The 20,827-nt window shown below is 34.4% G+C and overlaps 1 long non-coding RNA gene across 3 annotated transcripts; it reads left to right on the top strand.

Annotated features, from left to right (window-relative positions):
- The first annotated feature begins 8,038 nt into the window (after window positions 1-8,038).
- On the top strand, window positions 8,039-11,766 carry LOC105790428 (uncharacterized). Of its 3 annotated transcripts, none has more exons than XR_001132467.2 (4): window positions 8,039-8,220; window positions 8,738-8,868; window positions 9,606-10,826; window positions 11,603-11,766. It is a non-coding gene; the product is annotated as an uncharacterized LOC105790428 (long non-coding RNA). The 3 variants fall into 3 exon arrangements; XR_001132470.2 differs by lacking the exon at window positions 8,039-8,220 and having other exon boundaries at window positions 8,233-8,868; window positions 9,606-10,674; window positions 10,782-10,826; XR_001132466.2 differs by lacking the exon at window positions 8,039-8,220 and having other exon boundaries at window positions 8,233-8,868.
- Window positions 11,767-20,827: the final 9,061 nt, after the last annotated feature.

The raw sequence follows: 20,827 nt of genomic DNA, 5'->3' as shown, positions 1-20,827 counted from the left end.
AAAAGGAAATAGAGGAGGCACCCCTTTGAAAAGTTCACGAGATTCGATCTTAACATACGGATATCGATGCCTTCACTTTGAGTATTAGGGCAAGGCCGTATTGTAGATATTCATTTTATGTAAAGAGATTTGTTTTCTAGTAAAGTTGTTCTATTATATTTGAATTAGAATCAACACCTCTTTTCTCTTTTTTGCATTCATTACATTCATGTATTAACATTGCATTGCATCATATGCATTAAGTCTCACAAAAAGACCCTAAAATCTTGGGAATTATCCTGGAATATCTATATACGAGGAAAAACTAAAGAAATTGACCAAAGGTTAGAGAGATTAGAACAAATGCAAATACAGATGTAAGAGCAATTGGCCAAAATTTAACAAGATATGAGGGATCAGATGCTAGAATTCCAAAGAAATGTGATGAGCCAGTTAACCCAGTTGCTGGCTAGAGGGTTAGAAAAAGGAAAGAGCCCTATGGTCAATTCCAGGGACAATGACGAGGACCCTGCTTATCCTCCAGCCTTTACCCCAACAAACACCCAAGCGCAACCAAACGTGTGTCCACAATTGATGTCTGTTAACATTAGACCCCAACACCAGATCGGTACCTCGATACCGGTGAACTTCCTGACAGGTTCAGGTTCTAACCCAGGGGATAATCTAACCAATCCTATTGTCATTGATTTGGATGATCTAGCAGAAACAAAACAAGTAAGAGTAAAGCTCCCAAAACAATTTGAAGATCATTATAAATGGAAAAGGTGGGAGTGGAGCTCCCAAATCAATACTTTAAAGTCCCTAAGGAAAAGAGAAAACAACATGAATAATGTAACCACGTATAACAAGAGTTATTCGAAGCCAGTCACTGTGAGCCAAACGAGAAGGATAATCACTGGTCATCAAGGCCGACCAAGACAAGAGTCTAATGCTAGGCAAAGAACGGAGAAGCCCCAGTTTACGCCTATTCCAATGACATACAGGGAGTTGTACCAAAGTTTATTTGATGCACATGTTGTTTCCCCTTTCTATGTAAAACCTATGCAGCCCCCATACTCCAAATGGTACGACGCGAATGTCCAATGCGAGTACTACGTGGGAATCACTGGACACTCGATTGAGAACTACACCGCTTTCTAAAAGATAATCGAAAGACACATCAAAATGGGTATTGTGAAATTCGATAATCCATCTAGTGCAAAAAATATGTTATCTAACCATTCTGACAAAGAGGTAAACACAATAATCGAGAGTGCAGGGAGGAGAATCAAGACAGATGTTGCAGAAGTAAAAACCCTACTGAAATGGGTTTTGAAACAAATGATAGACATGGGATTAAACATTCAGAATTCAGAGAAGAGACCAAAAATGATGATGAGCTACTGTGAGTTCCACGCTGAAAAAGGTCATGAAATCCAAGAGTGCGCTGAATTCAAAACTTTGGTGCAGAGCCTAATGGATAATAAAGAGTTGGAATTCCTTGAAGAAGTCAAAGTCCCGAAAGGAATGTTGGGGAATTTGAATGTTAACGCCGTATCCGAAGAGGGAGCCGGGAAAGATAATTTATCAGGCATTTGCCCTTACATATCTAAGAGTGTTTTGAACAATAGGACTGTGGAAGGGATCCCTGTATTTTTTAAAATGTCTAAAACACGCTTATTGCTCTAAGCCTAGGGGAAATAAGAATCCTTTGTGAGATAGGCTTATGTCTAACATCTTTATTTCAATAAAATGCATCTTTATTTCTCACTTCGAGCAAATATTCTTTTATTGTTACCATTTTATTCATAATCATACTATACAGATAAATATTCTTAGATTCTTTTGTTCTTTGGATATCCCTTCATCCCTATAACAGGTCTCTAGATATCAATGATATGAGCGACACTGCTATTGACTCAAAACCTCCTTTTGAGCAAGATATGTGTCCAGCGGAACCTCAGGACTTTGAAGATGACCGAGAATGTAGCTTGTCTCCTGATTTGTTAAGGATGGTAAAACAAGATGAGAAACATATCCTACCTTACAAAGAATCAATGGAATCTATAGCTTTTCTCTATGTGGGTCATGGATGTCATTGGGCCAATCTTGCCAAAAGATTTTAGCGGTCATCGATTCATCTTTGTGATCATCGATTACTTCACTAAGTGAGTGGAAGCTTCTTCATATGCCAATGTCACCAAGCCGACAGTCAGTAAATTTTTGAGAAAAAAAGAAATCTTATGTCGGTATGAAATGTCAAAAAGGATCATATCTGACAATGCACAAAATTTGAACAACAGCACGATATCAAAAGTTTACAGTCTGATCAAGATTAACACCATATCACCCTAAATTGAACGGTGCAGTGGAGGAAAAAAAACTTTACCAGGACAACTCCATTCTCATTGGTCTATGGAATGGAGGTAGTTTTACCCATCGAAGTTGAGATTCCTTCCCTTCGAGTGTCGGCTGAGCTGAAGATGGATGAAGAAAAATGGATCAAATCTCGATATGATCAAGTGAACTTGATTGAATAAAAGAGGTTGAAAGCTATCCGTCATGGTCAAATGTACCAAAACGAATGATGCGAGCTTATGACAAAAAGGTTCGCCCTAGAGAATTCCATGGGTGGGGTCTAGTTTTGAAAAAGATCCTTCCATACAAGAGAACTTCAGAGGAAAGTGGATGCCAAACTAGGAAGGACCTTATGTGGTAAAGAAGGTCTTTCCTAGAGGAGCTCTGATTTTGACCGAGATGGATGGCAAAGAATCTGCCTAATCTTGTGAATTAGGATTCAATCAAGAAATACTTTATTTTTAAAAAAAAAGAAAAATAAAATAAAATAAGGAAAAAGGAAAGAATAGAAAGAAAAAAGAAAAAGGAGAGGCCAAGGTGAAAACCCGCAAAGGGCGCCTTGAGACCAAATGGGTTTTGAATTGAAAACCCAGGAATGGGCAATTCAAATTTTTGATCAAAGGTGGGGTATGTGGTAGTCTTGTCCTTTCCAAATTAACAAGAAGGAGGGATGCTACATCTTGGGGCATCAACAAAGTCTTCTAGGACTTCTAAACACTTATCAAGTTCAAAGGACCCTCGAGAAGTTTTGTACAGAGAAGCTCATGCTACAATATCTGGGGCACCTATTTTCATCTTATTCATTTCGTATCTTAGCAAAATTTGCTATTGTGTTTAATTTATTCATTTCGAGCTTTACTCTCAATAAAATTTCATCTTGTCCATTGTAATAATCTTTTTCAAGTAATTTTCATTGAAATAACGATTAATGGATTGATAATATTCAAACAAAAGAAGTTCTGTATATTAATCTGAAAGCTTCTAAATAGTACGAGTACCTGAAACAGGACTATTATTTAGAACTAACCAAATTAAAGAGTTGGAAATATTTGAGAAAGAAGATTCTCAATTATGATTATTTCTTCGAATTTTATGTCAAAGATACCAGCTGAGCAAGAAGGCGACATAATACATCAGTGATAAAACCACAATGAACAACGAGCAATGGCAACCCAAGCATTAAAAAGGGATCATTCTAAAAAAATGACATTTTACATTCTTGCAAATATTATGCATACACATCTAGTTAGGAGCATTTGATTCATTCTGATCATAACATTCTAGTCTAGGCCCATGAAATGGATTCTACAGGTCATGTTCCCCAGAAAACAGATCAGTGGAGCCATAAATCTTATATCCCTGAAGTTACAGTGGGATGGATTGAAGTCATTATGGCAAATCTTATCTTCCTGAAGTTACAGTGGAGCAGATTGAAGCCACTAGCCTTATCTCCCTGAAGTTGCAGCAGAGTAGACTGAAGACAACGAATCTTATTTCCCTGGCGTTGCAGCGGAATAGATTAAAGCCACAAATTATGGTGAATCTTATCTTCCTGAAGTTGCAATGGAGCAGATTAAAGCCACCAGCCTTATCTCCCTAAAGTTGCAGCGGAGCAGACTGAAGACAACGAATCTTATTTCCTTAACGTTGCAACGGAACATATTAAAGCTACAAATTATGGCGGATCTTATCTTCCTGAAGTTGCAGTGGAACAGATTAAAGCCACCAGCCTTATCCCCCTGAAGTTGCAGCGGAGCAGACTGAAGATAGCGAATCTTATTTCCCTGGCGTTGCAGTGGAACAGATTAAAGCAACAAATTATGGCGAATTTTTTCTTCATAAAGTTGCAGTGGAGCAAATTGAAGCCACTAGCCTTATATCCCAGAAGTTGCAGCGGAGTAGACTAAAGACAACGAATCTTATTTCCCTGGCATTGCAGTGGAACAGATTAAAGCTACAAATTATGGCGAATCTTATCTTCCTGAGATTACAATAGAGCAGATTAAAGCCACCAATCTTATTCCCCTAAAGTTGCAGTGGAGCGGGTTGAAGCTACAAATCTCATCTCAGACCAGGCAAAATTGGCCCTTTTTGATGTCTTTGCTCTATTTCCGTTACACGACAATAAGCAAAGAAGGGCAGCTATAATAGGCTATTTTTGCCCTTGCCCAAACCAAAAAACTACCCAATTTCCAAAATAACTAAACAGTCCAAAAAATAAATTACAAGCCCAAAAATAAAAAATAAAAAAACCCTAAGGCCCAACAACCCAAAACACTTAACATTTTCAGAAAGAAAAAAGGGCAGAAACCCTAATGCGTCGCAACCTCTGTTGCTCCCATGTGCGCCGCTCCTCCTCGGGCACACCGCCCGTGCGTCGTCCCGAGGCTTACCTGACCCCCTCTGCTACCTTGCACCAAAACGGCAAAAAGTTGGAATCTTCGCCTCCGTTGACTTCGCCAATACCTGTAACCAAGGCAAAAAAGGAGAAAGACACTGAAATAGCAATAGAAACACTAGCAGAACGAAAGCAAATTGTAATAAAACAGTAAAAATAGCATATACATTCGGCTATAAAAAGCCCTAATCAATGTAATATCAGGGGGAGATACACATTCGAAAATAAAAACAGAAAGCAACACTTTTAGGTGGTTCTCTCATTTTATTTTTTTATTTCATCATTTTTTTTCTTTTTTTCATTTTGAAATATAATAAATCAAAACAAAAGGGAGGCTTTTTACCTTTATCGCCGTCCTCGGAGCGTATTCGGGGCTAAAGGGTTGAGTCGGGAAAAAGAAAAAACTTTTCAGTTCCCCGACTATAGTCTACGCCGGCGCCGGTGACCAGCGCTTGATGCGGTGGCCGACGACCGGAGCTAGGCCGAATTCTGGGGGGCTTTGAGAGAGAGTGAGAGAGTTTAGAAAGGATTTTGATTTTTTTTTTTAAGAAGGGTATAAATGATTGTTTTGGCAAGAATCTGACTTTTATAGTTGGTCTAAACAGCGCCGTTTTGAAGGTTGTCCTCAGGGGCCAAAACGACGTCGTTTTGACCTCTAACCCATGATCCGACCCGTTTGCCCATATGATACGTGTGTTTCTGCGGTGAAAGGGAGCTATTTCTGCATGCGGTCCTTTCGCTTTTGCAACGCTTTACAATTTAGTCCTGTTCTTTTTTTCTTTCTTTTAATTTTACCGCATAATTTTGTCTTTATTTCAATTTGGTCCATATTTAAACTGCGCGTTTTGGAGGACAATGGAAAATTCCCCATTTGGTCTTTCCCTATTATTCGCACGATGCAATTTGGTCCTTCACCTTATTTTCATTCTCGGTTTTTACCCAAAATTTTGTTTTGATTTTAAGTTAATCCTTTTTGTTATTATTATTTTTATATTATTAAACCGACTAATTTAATTTAATATTTATTTCTTTTTCTTTTTTTGTTTATTTAGTTATTGTTTTTAATAGACTTGTTTTATTTTTATTATTACCCTTATTCTTATAATTTTATTATTTATTTATTTATTTCTATCTTTTATACTTTCAAAATTAAGATAATCATCGTTATTATTATTATTATTATTATTATTATTATTATTATTATTATTATTATTATTATTATTATTATTATCACTTTTAATTTGTTTTATTTAATATTTTCATTCTTTTATTCATTTGCTTATTTTCAATTTTATTTAAACTCTTTATTAGTTTTTATTTGTTTATTTAGTTTTTATAATTAGTTTTTTATCTTATCTTTATTCTTGCTCGTATTATTGTTATTTATATTAACGTATTTGTTATTGGTCCGTTATGCGTATTAGCACCGTAATATATTTTTACATTTTAGTATAAAATCGTGTTACATTAATCTTCACCCGATACATAAAATTTCATTTTTTTTAAATAAGCAATATTAGATACTTTAAAATTCGAAAAATCGTTCCCTAATTTACAGGGTTTCGATTTTCTTGATAAATCCAAATAAACGAATGTTTTTAAAGCAATTTTTTAAAATAATCTCGGGAATTAAAAAAATCGTGTTCCAACTTACGGAGTACGATTCCTTCCTAAAACCGAGAGGATCAAATGCCTTTCAATAAATAAATTTTTCGGTGTTTATCCTCGTATTGGAAATTCAAGACATTGTGTCCTCGTATTGGAAATTCAAGACATTGTGTCCTAACTTACGGGACGTAATTCTCTTTCTCAATTAACGTGAAATATGCCCCTTTCTCAAAAATTTTTAATATTTTAACAAAAGGGTCGTATTTTTAATCTCTTCAAAGTTTTTAATTTTCGACACTAAGACACTAATTAATCAACTAGGTACCAATTTTGGGCATTACGAGGGTGCTAATCCTTCCTCGCACGTAACCGACTCCCGAACTCATTTTTTTGAATTTCGCAGACCAAAAGTATTGTTTTAATAAATCCAAACCGTTTATTAAAAACAAACATTTTATGATGCGACCCGATCACACCTCAACAAAAAAAGATTGGTGGCGACTCTCATATTTGTTTTCGTTTTCAAAATTAAAGTCGACTCCTTTTACAAAAAAATAGTTTCGACAGTAACGATGCGGACATTGCAATGGATTTAGAGAACTTTACTCAATTGATCCAAGTCTGGAACTGAACAGTATTTGGTATCATTTTTGCAAGGAAAAGAAAAACAAATATGAAACTGGAACCCATACAAAAATCCTTAGAACGACATAATAGCACAAGGCTTAGATTGAGGGAAGCAGAAGTGCGACTTGAAAATATAAGTCTAGGAGTGAGTAGTTACTGAATTGGGACAGAAATACAAGTTTTTAACATAATCGCGCTATGAAGAGGCGTCGGCTGAATCAAATTGTGGGTTTGAAAATAGACGGTAATGAGTGGTGCTATGATAATGAAATCCTTAGTAGGCATGCGGTTCAGTATTTCTCAGCTTTATATATAGTGGACCCATACTTGATTGAGAGCTTTCCTGTCAAGGGGCGTTTTTTGAATTTGGAATCTCATATCGTTAGTGATCTATGTTTCAAGGTCAATATGGAGGAGATTCAATGTTCTATTTTTAGCATGGCTTCGCTTAAAGCATTGGGTGTGGATGGTTTTCATGCCAAATTTTACCAAGCAAATTTGGATATTGTAGGAAGCGGTGTCTTTCAGATGGTTCAACATGTTTTTCGGGAGGAGCTTTGGACCTGAAACTTAACAGAACTCTTTTGGTCATTATTCCTAAAAGCATTGGGGTAGAGTTGATCAATCAATATAGTCCCATTAGTTTATGTACGGTCCTGTATAAAATTATTACAAAGACGGTAAGCTATACAAGTGCTAGTGAAATAGAATCAATCAAAGATTCATTGCATCGCAAAACATTTCTAATAACATAATTGTTACCCACGAAGGGATTCACACTGTGAATAATACTAAAGGCAAAAAGGGTTGGATGGCAATCAAGGTAGCTGTCACACTCTAAAATTTGGGTTACTAGAATCAGGTAATTAAGTCATGGCTCGAGTGGATTTTAAATTAGAGGTCAAATGTGAAAATAAGGAGTTTTAATTTAAATGAGATTGATTAGAACAAGAGAGAGAATATGAAAGGGGCTTAAAGGAAATAAACCAATTTTTGAACATTTGTTAGCTATATAAGAACACCCACTGTCCCTTCCATCCATATTTCTACTCATTTGAAAATTTTCAATAGATACAAATTAGAAGTTTTCTCTCAAAATTTTCTCAACGATCCTGATTTTCGAAGCATTCAAATAGATTTTTTTCTTCCTTCTCCAATTTCAAAGAAACTTATCATTTCTCTTTGATTTTTTAGCTATTCATTCAAACGGTTTTCACAAGTTATATTATTGTAGATTCCTCAAATAAAAGGTAATTATCTTATTTCCTATAGTAACATAGATAATATGTGGTTTTAATTGAAGTTTTTATAGATCTAACTAAGAATTCATAACATCTATCGATTTGAAGCTTAGTTTTGCTCAAAAATGGTAGATCTCGAAATTGCAAGCTAAGTGACTGTTTCAAAATGAATTTAAACTTATTTTGATGAAATTAAGAGGTCTTTAATATGAATTTAACAAATCTTTAATGAACCTGAATGGATTGAATGATTTCTCTTCTACGCGATTGAAAAACAAACATGATTTTCCAGAAAACAGAGATCAATGTAATTGGATGAAATTAGTAGTATAGATTTGTAATTAAATGTTAAGTATGTTAAGAATTAAGAATTAAAATAAGTGAGAGTGAAGAAATTAGAGTTTCGGAGGTGTGCGAGGCCAGCTTGCCAGAGAAGTGTGAATGGTGAGATGATAGGTAGTTAGGAATGTCATTTTACTTTAGATCAATTGAAATCTATTGTGTTGGTGTGTGTTGTTATGTGAAGCATCAGATTGCGAAGGAGCTTCCTCAAGCAAAGACAAAGGCAATTGCTGAAGTTTACCTAGGCTCGGTAAAGCAAAAAAGCCATGATAGGTGTGTGCATTACATAGTGCAGTCACACGTCAAGTATTAATGGTAAGCTTAGGTGGTGTAACCATTTAACCGAATTTTTAGGAGTAAGTATTCATATGTAATCTATGCTTATATATTTGTTGCAATTTTTTACTGTATTATGAACCAAGCCTAATTTATGTGAGCTGTGTATTGTGAAACTTTATGATATATGCAAGCTATCCCATATGCGAATTAAGATTATATGTGAGATATGCTTTGATTATATGAACTATTGAATAATTGTGAGCTAAGTTACATGCGAGATCTATTGTCATGCCATAGGATTGTGAGTACTCACATTTATATTGTGATAGGGCATTGTGGCCTGAAGATAGCATTAGAGAGATAAAGGAATATAAAGTATAACTCCATTCACCGTAGATAGCATGGTGTGTTTGGGGAGTGTTAGCACTTGTGCTACATTTGCTGGAGATAGTGCAGGACTCTATGAGTTATTGGGTGTGAATGGGATTCGATTATCCAATAAATATGTTTTATGATTATGTTCCACAGTCACAAATTGCCAATATATTGATATTATATGTTATGGTTATGTTATGCGAACTGATTTTATCATGCGAGCTATATGACATTGTAATTTATTGCGAGCTATTATGTCTTTGTTATCATCCAAGTTGTACTTTTTTACAAATTGTATAGCATGCTTAGTTTTAACATGATTGATGTGTTCACTTGTAGCATGTTTTGTGCACTCATTGAGCTTCAATAAGCTCACACTCCTTATTTTCGTTGTACAGAAAAGTAGCTCATGAGGCATTAAGAAGTGGGGATTTCTAGTGATCCATTGCAAGGCAAATTTCCTGAGTATGTGTCATGTTTCCAAACCTCAATAAGAAAGGCAATATTGGACTATTCCAAGGGACTAGATTAGACTTAGAAATTTTTAACAAATGATGATGGGTTGTAAATTGAACATAGAGACTGTTGATTAATTTTGTATTTTTTTTCTTTTGAATATTTTATAACTTCTTGATTAAATGATTAGATGTTTGAATTGTGATGGCATGTTGATTTGTTTGATAAATTGATGGACTAACAAGTATATGTAGACTAAAGAACTCGTCGAACAATGAGGTACGTCTATAATTCTTAAGTATGTTTAAATCTATTTGATGATTTAGTATGTAACGCCCTAAAAATCTTAAGTTCTGCTTTGTTAAATTCAGACATTAATTGAGTGCCTACTTTAGCGGTTGTGATACGGGTGTAGAGTTCGAATCCCCTATGTGATTAAAGTGTGATTATTTTTGTTAATCCTTAGTCTGTTGTTCATATTGGTGGTGTTGGAATTGGATTAAAACTCTTAAAATAGTTGTTGAGATATCAGGAAGTTAGGGGTTAGGTTTTTGTTTTATTTGGAAACTATTATATTTTTTTTCTCCTAAAATCACTACCCACGTTTCACGTTCCAAGTGCTGTCAAGTGGGGTTTTGCAAATTGTTCTTCTTTGTTCTTTTTTTTATGCCTTTTCCCTCTCGAATTAATTCTTTTTACTATTTTTCGTCAAAAACTGTTTGGTGGGGGGATTGTATTTCTTTTTGGATTCAAGTATACACGCGGGTGTGGTGATTAATCTCTTGTTAGATATTTTTTTGGGTATTTCTAATTCGTAGGGTAAGTGTATAATTTTTTCTTTCGATAGTATGGTATTTTTGGTTCCATTTGGATACTGAGTTTGAATCGTAAGGGTTGATTTCTTCTCTGGGTGTTTGGTTAATTGGTATTATGTGGTTTTAGGAGAGGATTGAACAACGCTTGGCGTTACTCCAGCGTCTTAGGCATCGTTAATTGTTGTTCGCTTTATCAGTAGGTGTTCGAATATTTTGGGGACCATGTGAGGTTGTTTGTGAATAATTCTTGATACAAGTTTCATAAAATTGTTCTTAATTTTGGTGTGTTTATTGACGTTTTAGGATATGGAAGCTTTGTGGGTGGATTTGCATAAAAAGAAAGTCAAGGTGAGTAACGAAAAACTCGAAAAATAGCGATCGGTGAAAGTCAAAATTGAAGCTTGTCGACGCCACAAGGCCATGTGACACGGCCTAGGCCGTGTGGGCCGTGTGGGCCGCACAGGCACGTGGCATGTGTGGGCCCAAATTTCAAAAATTTTCCCTAGAGTCGTACACGTCGTCTCGATCGACTGTGGGCCTTCCGTGGGGTCGATACGTGTTTATATAAGCCCTAAAGCATGAAATTTGCTAATTTGATAGTATGAATTTAACGTGAACAACACCTAAGTACATGTAATGAGATGTTATATGTTTGATCTGTTATGTATGAGCATGTTTAATATCTGTTATGTATGAGCATGTTTAATATCTGTTATGTGAGCATGCATGTGATATACATTCTGGTATCTGTTATTCTGTTATATTTGGTATTCTATCTGTATCTAATTATGGGGCGGGTTATGTATTATGAGGAGGAAGTGTTCTATGTGAGGCAATGACTCGCCAATATATTGGCACCACTGCTGCAATTTTTTTGAAAAGTGTCGTAAGGACACTAACTGGTGTGTAGGGCTGGGTGGGTGTTTTGTACCTCACATGGTGTGTTAGGATGGTCAAAGATGGTGTGTAACGGATGGGGGTAGGATTGTAATTTGCATATGACTCTGATTTTGCATGAGACATTTGTCAGTATATGTTCTGTTATGTATTAAATTTGTGAATCTATTTCTGTTAAGTTACACACTGAGTTATAAACTCACTCTCTGTTTGTCTGGTACTTTCAGGTAACCCTCAAACTTAGACGGGTCAGTGCGATGAGAGCTCGGATTCATCCACAATTTCGTAAAAGTTGACTTATATTAATTTATCTCATTTAAAATTTCGTTTTTGAGAGTTTTGTAATTTTTGTACTCTCTAGGCTTTTGGGTTTATTTTTGGATTTGGACTATTATTTTTGGGTTTTGACATAGCACACGATAAAACGGCTTTTCGAAAAATGACGATATTTCTGCGATCAACTTATTTTGAAATAAAACAAACTTAGTTTATTTTGAAAACATTAACAATCGACGATTTTTAATTAATAAGTATAACAACACGTTTTCAAATTGAAACAGGCTTTCCAATAGCAAAAGTTCACGAAGTTTTTAAAAAGCGAAAGTCAGATTTTTAACTATTTCATGTAGCATCTCCAAATTCAGCCATAACGTTTAGGTCGGGTTTGGGGTGTTACATAGTAGGCATGAGGAATAAGTTGTGACATGTTGTGTGAGATAAATGATTATTGCAAGCTGTTAATAAATGAATAATTAATTAGGTAAGATCATGTTAGGATCACAAAGTCTATCTATTCATAAAAGGATTAAATGATAACATATACTAATATTAATCAAATTGTAAACATAGAATTGAAATTTTGCAAAGGTTAGAGCTTGCTAGGGTAAGGTGGTCGCGGATGGACTATTCGCAAATCATTCTATTAATTGCACGATGGTAAGATTGTTTTAGAGCTTGCTAGATTTGGGCTCATCAAAAATAGGGGTTCGCAAAGTTGAATGCGAGCTAACAAGGTGCGAGCCTTGCCAACTGCAAGCTGTTGAAATTTTTCTTTACGAGCTCACCATGAAATGGGGTCGTAGATATTGTATGCCTGATTTTCGTGAGTTGTTTTGTTAATTTTATTAGTAAAGTATGTGTTAGGATTTTAATATGAAATAATACAATAATTGTGAGATGTGATTGGTTGGATGGTGTGATTTATGGTGGGTTAATAGAGAGTCACTTCTGTGGCTAATGCGACGTTCAAAATTTGGGTCAAATTATCCTGGTTGGGTTTGGGGCAACATAGAAAATCTTGAGAAGGCTTATGACAAGGTGCGATGGGAATTTTTAAATGACACTCTGTTGGATGCTAGGCTTCTAGAACTATTGGTTAGAATAACCATGCAGTGCATTTCTTCACCAGCAATGCAACTGCTTTAGAATGGATCCCTTTCAGAGAGTTTCAAGCCAACTAGAGGGGTGTGACGAAGAGATCCACTCTATCATACCTTTTTGTACTTGGCATGATTGGGTCACTTGATTGAAGTAGCTATTGAGGAAGGAAGATGGGAACCGTTATGCTATCACGTAGAGGATCAGGTGTGTCTCATCTATTTTTTGTTGATGATCTGGTGGTTTTTTGTAGAGCTAATGAAAATGGAGTGGATTGTCTAAAGCATGTTCTGGATCAATTATGTCCTTTTTTTGGCCACAAAGTAAATAGATAGAAGACTCGATTATTTTTCTTTCACAATGTGTCTGAGAAAATAGCAACAACTATATATGGAAAGTTACGTTTCTCCAGAGTTAACGACTTGGAGAAATATCTCGATGTGCCATTTTTTCACAACAGAGTTGGGACTAATACTTTTAAATTTATTTTGGATAAGAATCAGAGTCGGTCGAATGGGTAGGATGCTAGTAAGTTGTCACTTGTTGGTCGCTTCGCATTGGTAAAGTTAGTATTACTTACGATTCCCAATTATTTTATAGCTACGGCTTGAATTCCAATCACGATCTACAAAGAAATTGAAAAGCTAGCTTGCGGTTTCTTGTGGGGAACATCAAGCTCAGGTAGAAAGTCATCAATCGTTAGTTGAAAAGATTGTTGTATGTCGGTGTTGAATAGAGGTTTAAGGATTTAGAAGTTGCAAGACCAAAATACACTCTTTCTTTTGAAGTTGGGGTTTAATTTGGTCGCTAACACAAAGAAGTTGATAGTTCATGTTCTACATAATAAATACAATGTTCATGGAATCATCCCAGAGGACATACGTCAAAGAAACTGTTCATTCATATGGCGATCCTGTAACAACCCGGTTTTGACCCTAATCGGAATAGTAGTTTCGGGACCACAAATCCGAATTAGAAAAATATTATTAATATTATTTTGTGTGATTATTTTGTGTGCATTTGATTGTGTGAAATTTTCGTGTTTTAATTTCGTCGTCTAAGTGTCCGATTTGATAAAATGGCTTAATCGCGTAAAATGAAAAATTAGGGGTTAATTATAAAAGTACCTAATTGTTGTTGTCTTTATAATTTAGAGGTTTTATTATGCAATTAGTCCACTATGAAAGTTAGTGGGTGATAATGGTCAAAAATGACCTTATATTATAAAGTTTATATATTTTGTATTAAAGGTTAATATAGTAAACTAATAATTAAATAAACATATGATATAATAAATCAATTGAAGCCATTATTTTCATTCTTCCTTTGCCGAAACTTAGAAAAACAAATAGGGTTTAAAAGCTTTGAGGTATTCGGTCATTAACAAGCTTAATTCAAGGTATGTTTTACTTGGTTTTGATAATTTTACGTTTTGAGATCGTTGCTTCGTGTTCTTCAAAACCCATATCTTAATTTTGTGAATTGTGGATGATTTTGAAATGTGCTATTGATGAATGTTTGAGTTTTATGATGTTAGTAGGTGAAATATGAAATATATTTGTTAGATTAATATATTTTGTATTGGAATTTTTAGTGAAATTGAGTAAATAGGGCTAAATTGTGAAATTAAATTTTTGGGGGACTAAAGTGTGAAATAAATGAAATGCATGGACTTGTATGAATACAAGGAATATTCGGCCTAACTATGGTGTTGTGAGATTTTGTGTAATTTGTGTTTTACGCAATAGGGACTAAATTGCAAAAAGTGTAAAATGTCTGGGGCAAAATGGTAATTTGCCCATTTATGTGTTTTTGGATAAAATTGAATGATTTGATGAATAAAAGGGTTAAATTTGAATATGTTTAGATCGCGAACTGAAGAAAACAGAATTAGATCGGGGAAAGTCGAAAGTAATCGAATAGTCGATCGTGTCTGCGGATATCCGAGGTAAGTCTATTAGCTATTTAATGTTATTAAATCAATATATATATGCATGAATATCTATTATGTTGTTGTTGAGCTATAATTAAAAGTAATTTAATTGAATAAATTCAAATTATAAATGGTATAAATATGTATATACAACGTTCAAATATATAGGTATATGCTTATATAAATTTTTGAACTAATTTAAAGTATGAATAGTATAAAGTTATATATATAAATTCAAATAATTATATATGTATCTATATGTATACATATACTTGAATTTGGTTGGTTGTATGAGAGTTATATATATGTGCACTTAAGATTCAAATATATGTACGTAAATACATGTATAAATTCTTGCTTAAATTAAAGATATGTATAGTACATATGTATACATAAGTTTGAACATATAGATGTATGTAAAAACATTTGGGTTTGATTAAAAGTATGTATGTTGTAATTGTACGATAATTTCGAATAAGTAAGTATATGGAGTTGGAACATCTATATATATATATGAATAAGTCTTGATTATATTTTAAGGTATAAATGTTAAAAACGTACTTGGGAGTTCGAATATATCTAAATGTATATTTGTGTACAGATTCTTGAATTGAATCGAATGTATGATTCGCAAACTCTTTTGTGATTGAATATGGACTACAATGAATGTGTGTTTGCTGTTAATAAGTATTTGAGGAAATTATTCTGTATATGGGAAAATTGAGATTTTCAAGCATAGTGCTTAGCAAGCTTATTGCCAGTGAAACACTTCAGACTATATGTCTAGCAGGCTTAATGCCGGTGAAATATCTCAGACTATATGTCTAGCAGGCTAAGTGCCGGTGTACTAAATCAGGCTTAGAGCCTAGCAGGCTAAATGCCGGTGAATCTGTTTTGAGTATATGATTAGGTGTACAATTATATGATTTTGGATATATTTAATTGATAAGTATATTTATATATATACATTTGGCTAAGTGCGTTTGATGATTATATATATATATCCGGCTTATACAATTGAGAAATATATATATATATGCTCTGGGATTATGCATTTGATAAATATATACTTTTAAATATTCGGTACACATATTTGATTAGTAACTATATATGCATTCGAGATATATATATATATACCTTGGTTTATAAGTATTTGATGAAAATGAATGCATTCGTTCATATGTATTAGATTTGTATTGGTTTAAAGTTTAAAATGAGTATTCATACATATTCGGTTATGATATGTGTATAATATATATATATATGCTCTGTTGTATACATTCGTTGTAATGTGTTTGGTATAAAATATATATTCAATTGATCGCTTTACGTGGTATGCATATCTCTATAAATGAAATGGGTGAGTACAATAATATATAAATATTAGTTATTCGTGTTAATTGAAATCTCGGTGAAATAGATTAAAAAGTAACTTTATTTATATATTTATATACATTTAGTTATCTTGTAGACTTACTAAGCTATAAAAGCTTACTTTGTTTGTTTTCGTCCATTTGCTTTTATAGATTTTGGAGACGCGTTCTGAGCTCGGGGATCATCAAGATAGTCCATCACACTATCGACTTCTTTTGGTATTTTGTTAAATATTTGAACTCAATCTTATGGCATGTATAGGTTTGAGTACGATGTTAATTACATTTTGATTGTAAATTATAATAGCTATGCGAAAGTAATTAAATTTTTACGTTGTGATCAGTTTGGTTTTAAAAAAATGTTGAATTTGTTCGGTAATGCCTCGTAACCCTAATTCGGCGACGGATACGGGTTAGGGGTGTTACAGATCCATTACTAGTGTTTGGAATGAGGTTAAACAGGGTCTCATTTGGACTATCTGCGATGGGAGCTTGGTGTTTTTTTTGGAATGAAACTTGGTTAAAGGATTTGGGTCTGTTAAAACCACTAATGGTCACTAAACTAACTATAAATATGACAAAGGCAAGCGCACCTATTGAACAATAGTATAGCTACGGTGAGTAGGGAATATCGTATCCACGAGGACTAAAAGTACTAGTAATTACCATTTTTCTATTATTTAGTCGACAAATTAGAGCGATTTTTTTAATCTAAAATTACTAAACTAATCTAACTAAGACCGTAACAGAGAATAAATCAACAAAATAATCGAATAATAACAAATGAGATAGACAATACCCAGGAAAGAATCCACTAGACTTCACCTAGTATTGTGAATCTGAATTAAACGATTTATTCACTTGTGTCTTGATCCGTAGAAATCTCTAAATTATGTTAATATCTCTTTCGAGAGTAAAAACAACTGACTCTAGGTTGATTAATGGAAATCTCTTTCTAATTAAAACCCCTATTGCCGCATTAACTCGATCTATTGATTCCCCTAATAGATTTGACTCTAATTTGATAGATTTATGACGTTATATTTCTAGGATTGCATGCAACTCCACTCAATTATGCTATATCTACTCTTAAACAGGGACTTTCGCTCCACTAAAATAAGCACATTAAACATGAATTAATATCCTAAAAATATTAAAACAAGAAATAAGCATATATAATTGAGAACAAGAATCAAGTATTTATCATGTAAATCAGATATCAAATAATAAGATTCATCATAGGTTCATCCTCCCTAGGTATCTAGGGAATTTAGTTTATAATCTTGAATAGAAACATCTCAAAGTTAGGATAACCACAAGACATAAAGAAACTCAATAAACTTCAAAAGAAATTAAATGGAGATCTTCAATATTGAGGGAGATCCGTTTTCGAGTTGATTCCAATGGCATTCTTCGAGTGTTTTCTTCAATCTTCTCTGATTGTCCCATTAGGTCTTCTTCTAATTGGTATTTATAGACTTTAGAATGCTCAAAAAGCGTAAAAATTGGGTTTTTCCGCATACCTAGGAAGTAGGGTGCGAAATCGACACGGGCTGGCACATGGGCGTGTAGCCAGCCTGTGTGGAAAGGCTCAGGCCGTGTGGATCCTTAAAACAGCTCTATTTGTGTGATTTTGGCTCGTTTTTGCTCTTTTCACTCCCAAATGCTCTCTTAAGTATAGAAACATGAATTTAAAGGATTAGGAGCATCAAATTCACTAATTTGCATAATTAATCATCTAAAAATGCATAAACAATGGGATTGAAATATGTTTCTTTTATAGCTTATCAACCGTAGTATATTGGTAATGAACTATTGGATGAAACTCTTCGCGTGTGTGACCTAGTGATGTCAGAAAGAGAATGGAATACAAAATGGTTATCTACAATGCTCCCCAGAGATATTGTTGTTTGAATATGTGCTTGCAACACATTGTTGAGGGATTCAGGTTCTAATCAAATCTCTTGAAGGTGGATGTCAGCAGGGAATTTCCCATAGCATATTTTTAACACTAGTGGACCAAGGTAGTTTGGGTATGATAAATTAATTTGGAGAGTTGTGGCACCTCAAAGGATGTGAGTTTTTCTATGGTTGCTTATTCGAAATAGACTTTTGACTAACAAGGAATGTCCAATGAGAGGTATGACATCGATTCCCTTTTGTGAACAATGTGGTTAGCCTGTAAAAATGGCAATTCACATGGTAAGGGACTACAGTTTTGCTAAATCTATTTGGAAAGCATTTATTCCCAGGAAAAATTGGAATTTTTTCTTTAGCTCAATACTTGAGAGGAGGATTCACTAGAATATCATGAACAAAGGGGAATTAAAATTCGGTGGAGGAGAATGGTTGAAATTTTTTACATTAATCACTTGTTTCCTTTGGAAGAATCGTAATGACTTTATCTTCAAAAATGCTAGCGGAAGTAGCCAGAATTTTATAGCCTCGACTACGGCATAGGCAAGATCGTATGGAAACAATGGCAGCATAGAGCAAATGGCATACAAGTCAAAGATATAAAAATATTTGGCAAAGGCCTGAACCGGGATGAGTCAAGATTAATATTGATGGCTCGATATCAACAAGCAGAGAAAAGGCAATAGTAGGAGGAGTGTTGAAAGCAGAGAAAAGGCAGTAGTAGGAGGAGCGTTGAGAGGGCCAAGCGGAGGGTGCAATGGCGAAGCCCAGTAGAGGCCCAAAGGGGCTATGCCCCCCTCAAGATTTAAATTTTTTGCAATTTAACCCTTTGTAGATATATTATGGCCCTCCCAAAAATAAAAGTAGTCCCCCCAAGGTTTATTTTTACAATTTCCCCCTTTGTAGATATACTATAGCCCTCCCAAAAATCGATTGTTATAGTGGAATATTGCTTCTTCTTCTTTTGAATCGATTTTTATGTTGAAATGCTGCTTCTTTTGAATCGATTATTTATACGTTTAAATCAATTGTTATGTTGGAATGTTGCTTCTTTTGAGTAGATTGTTTATATGTTTAAATCGATTGTTATGTAGCACGTCTAATTTTAGCTTGGGCCCCTAAGATTAACATCCTAACTCCGTGGTTGGTGGGTTTTGAAATGGTAATAGGTATGGCTGATATTTTTCAAATTGAAGCTCGAGCTATCCTTGAAGGCTTGAAGCTAGCATGGATGAGGGGTTTCAGACAGGTTGAGGTGGAAAGTGACAATGCCCTGTTGATTGATAGTATTAGGAATGGCTTTGCAGCAAACAGTAATACAGTAGAAGTCCAGCTGATTCATGAGTGGTGTAATAGAGATTGGCAAGTTAAACTTCGACATGTCTTGAGAGAAAGCAACAAGGTTGCTGATTGCTTAGAAAAGACGCGGGAGGTGGAATAAATCAATTGGTTGTACTTGTTGATCCATCGTCACACGTACGAAGACTTCTGGAGGAGGATATTGACAGCTCGATGTAAGTAGTGTTGTTTGGGCTCTAGCTTTAGTGATATTTTAGTCATGTACTAAATTTGCTTTTTATTTTCAACCAAAAAAAATTTTGTATTAGTAAACTTAAACCATGTGCCCCAAATATCCATCTTTTTTATGTTAACAACCGGTAAAAAAACTTATCTATTTGGGCTTAGCACTTTATTCAATTGCCTAAAAATAATAAACAAGTTATTTTTATGTCTGTTATTTTTATCTTTTCTAAACAATATGCGATTTTGAATTGATTAACATTACAAATGATTAATATATATGATAAACTTCGCTTTTAACTTTTAAAGATTAAAAGGATAAAAAATTAAATAAAAATTAAAATAATTTTTTATAAAGTTGAAGCATCAAATAAATTATTATATAATGAGATAATCTTACATACACTAAATAGTTGGGTCTTATCGTATCAACATAATATTTAGCATCGATTATGTATAAAAGATGTTAAATCCAACGTGCAAAATTCCATTGGTTTCCTTTTAAAGGGAAAAAGGAAATTATACACTTATTGACAAAGCAAGACAATTACAAATAAGAAATATAGGATGGACTTTAGTTGATTATGATGTATAATATCTAGAATAAAATCTCCCAAATCATCTCAAGCCGAAACGTAGAATTCCACCAAACCGAGGAACCAAAAATCAATGGTGACGACCAGCTTGGTTCACCTTTGCCCTAACACCTACCTAAAATTCCTTACCTATTTCAGATATAATTCAACTGCACAACACAGGCTTGTAGTCCCTTGGAGATAAGAAGCAGGGGATCCATCTTTAAGGCTATGAATGTGAAGATGGTAATATCCAGTTGGTCAACTTTCTAGACTATAACCTTCAGTTTCGCGTGCCACGATTGAGCAATGGACAAGGGGCACGTCGTAGTGGGGGAGGGGGGTTAAAAGCATAGTTACCAATTATGTGGTCCCTTACGGATACGCTGTACGTCGTTGTGAGAGTACCTTTGTACATAGGTAGGCTTGTTTCAGTTTGTCGTAATCAAAGGCGTGTGATGGTTCAGCCAAAGATCCAAGAGCTGATCTGTTAGTCGAAAGCAATCACCAAAGATGGCCCTAGCTGAACGACACCACTGAGGTTGAAACCCTCCAAATTACCATTCACTTTATATTGTGATAATCGAATTGTTATTCATGACATTAAAAAATAAACATATTGCTATTAGGGGTGTAAATGAGGTTATGATATTTGTAAATTATTAAGTTCAACTTAAAAAAAAATAACTTAAATTCGATTTATTAATCATCGAGCCAAGTTCAACCAACTTGATAATATTTGGCTTGAACGGCTCA

The sequence above is a fragment of the Gossypium raimondii genome, chromosome 8, assembly GCF_025698545.1.
Source record: "Gossypium raimondii isolate GPD5lz chromosome 8, ASM2569854v1, whole genome shotgun sequence".
NCBI lineage: Eukaryota > Viridiplantae > Streptophyta > Magnoliopsida > Malvales > Malvaceae > Gossypium > Gossypium raimondii.
This window is presented reverse-complemented; position numbering and strand designations above follow the sequence as displayed.